Source organism: Temnothorax nylanderi, unplaced genomic scaffold (assembly GCF_030848795.1).
Source record: "Temnothorax nylanderi isolate EJ_2023f unplaced genomic scaffold, tnyl_v1.0 TNYL_tig0007_pilon, whole genome shotgun sequence".
NCBI classification, from domain to species: Eukaryota; Metazoa; Arthropoda; class Insecta; order Hymenoptera; family Formicidae; genus Temnothorax; species Temnothorax nylanderi.
This window is the reverse complement of record NW_027249069.1, coordinates 3,078,902-3,086,138: the sequence shown is the minus strand read 5'-3', so window position 1 is coordinate 3,086,138 and position 7,237 is coordinate 3,078,902. Positions and strand designations below refer to the sequence as shown.

Here is a 7,237-nt window from a genome sequence, read left to right as displayed (position 1 = left end):
CAACATTTTAAAAGACGATTAATCTATGCTTGAAAGAGCATGCTAAGATTCACAAATAATAACGAAATAATAAACATATAAAACTGTGTGTTATTTTAATCTCGATATTTGTGTAATACGAATACTATTTCTTAAGTAATATATCAGAATTACGTCATAAATACGAAGTAAGAAATTAATTCAGAAATTTCCATTAACGACGTGACATATGGGGTCCAATTTCTTCGATATAATGACAAAAATCAGGAACGGCCAATTAAATTATTACTATTATTAAATGTTGCCATGATTTATGCGTTTCATGAGCATATCGTTGTCATTATATAAATTAAACTATTCATTATCTATTCATAGGTTAGATAAAAATTTGCGAAGACAACATTTTAAAATGTTATCTTCAAATTTTTAAGTAGTCTACGAATAGGTAATGAACTCTTCAATTTATATAATGAGAAAGATATGCTCATGAACGCATAAATCTTGGTAATATTTAATAATAGTAATAGTTCAATTGGCTGATCTCGATTTTTGTCATTACAGCGAAGAAATTGGACCCCATAAGTGTCGTTACGTTGTTGATATTTCTAAATTAAGTTCATGCTTCCATATTTATGCTATATTTTTACTAAACCGGTCGGACCTAATATGTGACAAATGTCCCGATATGTATCACTACGTCTCCGAAATGGTACTGACATCTACCGATAACCGAACCATAGAGAGAGAGATATATATATATATACACACAATATATATCGCTCTTTTGCACTAACTTATATAAAGTTTAACTCTGGATAAATATGTAGAAAAGGAATAGATGAAAAAAGGAATAATAGGAGTAATACAGTATTTGTTACAGATACTGCCAAATTATTAAAAATATTGAGTATTTGTTACATTTTTTATATAAACATTTTTCAATATTATAATTACAATATTGTTTACTTCAATTACTTTTTATTATTAATATATTCTTTTATTTTCCATTTTGTACATATAAAACTATACAAATATTTTATACTTTCTATTTGTTGATCACATGAGATATAAATACCATTTAAACTTAAATAAAAGCAGTAAATTAAAAAGATTTTAATTGTTAAACCTTTATATATATATATATTGTATAATATATTAATATAGTTTTAGTTACTAAACTTCTATTGACTAATTTTTAGATTATATGCAAGACAATTTAACTATCCATTTAATGATATGCTATTCCGAAAGACTAACAGTTATATTGATATCATATGTGCTTTATATGTTATAAGAATCAGTTCTATTAATACCACACGTATAATTAGATGTGTAAAATTACGGTATAAAAAGATATAATAGAAAAATTACATATTTATATCTCTAATATGAAATTTATGATTATTTGAAAAGTTATTTCAGCATCTATTCGATTTTTCTACTATGCAATATATTGCATATATTCAAATAATATTGCTGTACCACTGATGCATTTATAACTAGTTTGTAATCGATAATTTACGCATATGTACGCGTTATTGCAATATTAATTGCATATATATATATTCCTATCAAACATGTGACTCTATTCATATAACATGGCATAATTAAACACATTCAATGGTGCTGCTTATTAAAACTTGTAACACTTAGAAATTACTTTATTTAGAGGATGATCACAGGAACTATATTTTGTTTATTAATTTTAATACATTTATTTTGTTCTCTTTCAAAATTATCGGTTTTTTCTCTCAGTTATTGTTTTATGTTTTTATTTTCAGCTAAAACAGCCTCAGTTTAGAGCTTTCTTGTAATATCATCCGCATATTGCAAACGTACGTAACTACGATTATAAAAGAAGTTAATGAGAACTGATCTTACAAATAAATACTATTAAGAGTGTACGATTAGACAATTGTCATATGTGATAATTTTTTGCAATTCTATGATACATAGAAGATTATTCCTTGAAATAATTTTCCAGTGATGTGTTTACGTAACTATATATAAGTCAACCGAAAAATTGTCTTTTTTTGGTAAACATTTAAACAATAAAAAATATTACTTTTTTGTTGTCGAAGGAAATATATTTGGTTTTGGTATAATATATTAGTTGTATAATTTTTATACGAGTACATTCTCGTATGCAAACTAAATTAATTAATAAATGCACAATAAATATAATAATAAAGAAGCGTCCAGAATTAAACTTATCCTAATCTGTTGTAACTGACCCATTTTAAGGCAACGGATGTATAGAATGCTGTGTACTTATGTGTAAGATCTTTATATTGTTGACAAATTTCATACGTTTATCCAGATATATAATATGTATATTTAATAAGTTACCATACATCCGTTACCTCAATAAATATATTAATTCATCACTCACCGACACCGATGCGCAATAGCGGAATTATATCTGCCACGTAGCTACGTTGATTCTGTAACATATAAATATAAAATTTATATTAAAATGGTGTTTAAAAAACTCAATGTTTTAAAACATAATTCCTATGGTATCAAACCTTTTATTTATCATTCAATTAGACATTTATTTAAATAATTATTTTCCTAAAATGATCTTTACAATAATGAGCTTTTATAAAACTTCAAATTACCACTTTCTTTCTAATTATTATTTCTAAATTATTGTGAAATAAAGCGATTCAAGAATAAACAGGAAAAAAGTTGCTTTTACACAAATAAATAATATTTACCGCAAAGTTGTTCCGCTGGCGCCCGATGCCTTTCTCAGGCCTCCTCCTCCTCTCAGGCTGTCCTCTCGGGTTGTCAGCTCCCTCGATGCGACACTTTCCGCGTCGTTATCTTCTGTAACATATAAATAAGTGATTTGATATTAAATAATTCTTACGCATCAAACTTCTTATTCATCATTTAATTACACTTTTATTTAAATAATTATACATTTTCAGAAAAATATCTTTACAAAAATAAATTCTTATAAAATTTCAAATTACTTATTTTTTTCTAATTATTATTTCAAAATCATGATGAAATAAAACGACTCAAGTATAAGCAAAAATTAAAATTACTTTTATACAAAATAAAAAGTAATATTTACCACAATGTTGTTTCGCTAGCGCCTGATGTCTCTCCCAGGGCTCATCCTCCTCTCAGGTTGACCTCTTGGATTATCAGCTCCCTCGATGCCCGACACAACTCCACCGGCACCACAAACGCGAATAACAATGTTCGCGCGATAATTAATACGCCACTCCCGAAAACTACAGCGGCGATTGTGTTTAGTTGCCCTGTTGTTCGGTAAAAGCGGAATTGCCTGTAAAAGATAAGATTACGCGTACGTTTAGGTCGGTACTCTACTTTAAGATAGATAGGGATACGCGTAGTAAGTATACGCGAGAATAAAAATATGCGAGAATAATGCTACAGTTGAAAGCGGATGAAGTACGCGTCGCGTGTGATTAATTTCGAGAGTATCGTGCAAGGTATGGCAAAGCTGCACGATTGTTACATTTTTGTGATTACTTGTAATCACGTTTAATTGTAATCAAAGTTTCTTTGTTTTAAGAAACAGATGTGACTGCCATGAAGAAATAGCAATGCGAAAAGAAGAGAAGAGTCGAAGCCGAAGAAGCGGCCAGATGTAACAGATCGCGAGGTGAGCATTTCATAATCTATTTTATTAATTGTTATCTGATGAAAATAATTATTTATTTGCGTAGTATATCGTTTTCAGATCACTGTATAATGTAATAGTGTATTGAATGTTTAATACGTTGTCTAATAAATAAAATATTTGTTAGATTATATTTTGAGATTTTTTAAATATTTAATAAATTATTTACGACATGATTAATATTAACAAATATACAGGGTGTCCTATTTTAATCGATCGCTCCCAAAAACTTTTTTATTTGTGATTCTAGAAAGAAATGCTTTAGACGAAAGTTGTTTGAAGGGAGTCATATATAATTCCAATGTGAGTCGTGCCATACATGTTATCTTCAAGAAATTTTAAAGGAGATTAATTTTTTAAATGAAACTTAATTTTTTCCTTAAAATAATAGTTATAGATCTCGTCGAGACGTTTTTAAAACACTATAATAAAATTCTTTTTCGTTAAGAACTTCCTGAGATATTTTTAAATTTTCTCATATTTTTATGTACAAAAGTATCCAGGTAAAGTAATCAAAAAGTGAATACTTTACGAGATATTTCATATTTTATATTAAAAAACATCCTGACAAAATTTAAAATATCTCAGAAAATCTTTAACGAAAGAGAGCTTTATTATAGTGTTTTGAAAACGTCTCGACGAGATCTATAACTTTTATCTCAAGGAAAAAAATCAAGTTTTATTTAAGAAATTAGTCGCCTCTAAAATTTCTTGAAAACGATGACATCTACAACATAACTTACATAAGAATCATGTTCCCTTCAAACCAAACAACTTTCGTCCGAAGCATTTCTTTCTTAAAATACAAATAAAAAAGTTTTTGAGGGTAATCGATTAAAATGGACACTTATTTTTATATAAAATATTTCTAAATAATTAAAATTTATAATAATTTAAATTATATAAGGATTAGATTTTATTTCTCATCAAATTTTATGCAAGTTGATATCTAAATAAAGAAGCATTTTTATTAAGATATTATTCGTAGTTCGTACATTAGTTGAAATTATGAATAAAATGATACTTGCATGCAAAAGTTATTCTTCCATTTTTATTTTAGGTATGTGTTTCTTTTAATCTGTTCTCCAAATATGCGCTCAAAATTAAATATTTCATAATTTGATGCAAGCAAGCAATATGTGTGTCTATAAACATCTTTTGAATATATGTACACTGTTAAATTCATAGGGTTAAATTCAACTCAATTTTGAGTAATTTTTAACTATTCCGTAGGTCGCCACTGCTCCTACTCAATATGTAGTTAATTTAACTAAAACAATGTTAATTTGACTAAACCAATGGAGTTAAAATAATCCTATTTTGTTTCAAGCTAATAAATTTTGACGCACATGGTAGTTAAAAATAACATAATAAATCTAACTCATGGTATTGGTTTAAATTTCATCCTCTAACCTTTAACAGTGTATATAAAATAGAAGCATTACCTTTCTTATAAAAACAAGGAATCTATATTTATTTTAGACATAATTATTTTCATTTAAATATTTTTTTTGTTACAGATTAATCTTGTACATATCTTTTCTGTTGTGAGATACGAGTAAAAAAAGGGTTCAGATGGGAGAACCCGTGAGGAGGCTAAGGAAGCCTAGGAAAAATATCGGGTGCTGTTGTAATAACTTTGTGGTGAGCATTATTGCTTACTTGCATAAAATTAGTCGTTTTATTTTGGTGATAAATAACGTTTTTTATAACTTACCGATTGATGGTGGAGTGTGAAAATGTCAGCTACGTATTATCAGCTATGATGGTTCTGTAACATAAATATAAGGTTTAATTAGGTTATTTGTAATTAACGTACAAATATAAGGTTCACAAATTAAAACGGAGCTCAAAATAATTAATAAAAATAATATATTGAATCTTTTAACTTAAAAGTATGTCAAAGAGTAAAGTTTTTCTTAGACAATAGATCTCAGACAATAGAAAAAAATATTTATATTTAAAGTTATATCTTACAATTAATAAAGATAAATAATTATATAGATATAAAAAAAGGATTATGGAAATAATTGATTCTTGGTTACATTAAAGTTGCTGAAATAAATGAAAAAAGAATAAGAAAGAAAGTTGCATTAAAAATAAAATATTGACATTTTAAAAATATGAAGCTTTTCTACAGATTTCTTTTTTACAAAAAGAATTAGTACAATATATTTATATATGTAAAATAAAAATAAAGACTATTCTCTTATAGAGAAAAGGATAGGTATTAAATGAGTTAGGCGTGTGTTTCCTTCATATTTATAAATACTTTTTGAATGTGTGTATAAATAGAAGCATTATCTCTCTTATAAAAACAAGGAATACATATTTTATTAATGCTGTATATTCATCTGATATATAATATTGCATCTGATTTATTATATATATAAGATCCAATATTATATATGATTGAACTAATTTTTACTTCTATAAAACGCCAATTTATACACAATATTTTATAGTCTATCCATGTAATCAATGGACAAACTGGCTTTATAACAAATAAAATAAAATAATGTGATGTAAGATCATATAAATTATTCGTTGCAGAACAAAGGAATTTTTTAAAAATAATTATCATTGTTTATATTAATTTTCCTGTTAATAAAACGCCGCGATGTCACTTTGGCGATTATCCGCGCGACGCGCCTTCGGCCGTACAAGTATCGCAAAATACGTATTTTTTAGAAATATCTAATATACACCCGAGCGCTGAATCGATACTACTCGATAAATACTGCAGTAAATAATGCATAGATTAATAAAGGTTACACTTACCAATTAAACAACTCTCGCGACGTCACTCGTTCCGCAGCCGATCCGTCTCATGCCCGTCGCGATCTGGAAATGAAAGGGGAGCGTAATTAATTAACATGGGCAACATGACGGAGGCACTTCGTCTCATCCCGCGCGATCAACTTCTCGTACCGAAAATCTCGCCGCGACGTCACTACGCATCCCGCTCTTAACTTCGCGATTATACAATTTCTGTACTTTGAGCAAATACTGCATGCTCGCCTTTTAGTGATTGCCACTATTTACATTCTAACGAATAAGCGTATTAATGCTCTTGGTAAATATCCGCGATATTCGCGACAGATGGAAAATACGATCGCCCGCGATTGTCCGCGCGACGCGCCTGCGACCAAACATCAACTACCGCGAAATACTTATTTTCGAGAAATATCGTTACACGTTACACCCGAGCGCTGAATCGGTACTATACGCGATAAATGCTGCGTTAAATAATTCATACAGGATTAATAATGCTTACTCTTACCAATTAAACAACTCCCGCGACGCCACTCGTTCCGGAGCCGGTCCTTTCGCGTCCGCCGCGATCTGAAAAGTGGAAATGAACTATGAAGGAGAACGTCTGACGTCATCAATATGGCGGAGACCCGTCATCCCCCGCGCGCGAAACTTCTCGCGCCAAACCGAGCCAAGGCCCAAGGGTGCTATGGCGTCGCTACTCATTGCACCCCGCTCTCACAACTTCACGATCACGAATTTTCCGAATTTCGAAAACCGAATACTATACGCTCGCTTATGATCACGATCGTTTTTTGGCATTTTAGCGAATAGGCGTACTAA

The 7,237-nt window shown here is 29.4% G+C and overlaps 1 long non-coding RNA gene across 1 annotated transcript; it reads left to right on the top strand.

Moving 5' to 3' along the window:
- The first annotated feature begins 1,121 nt into the window (after positions 1–1,121).
- Positions 1,122–5,483, top strand: LOC139782471 (uncharacterized). Its single transcript, XR_011720887.1, has 2 exons — positions 1,122–3,622; positions 5,161–5,483. It is a non-coding gene; the product is annotated as an uncharacterized lncRNA (long non-coding RNA).
- Positions 5,484–7,237: the final 1,754 nt, after the last annotated feature.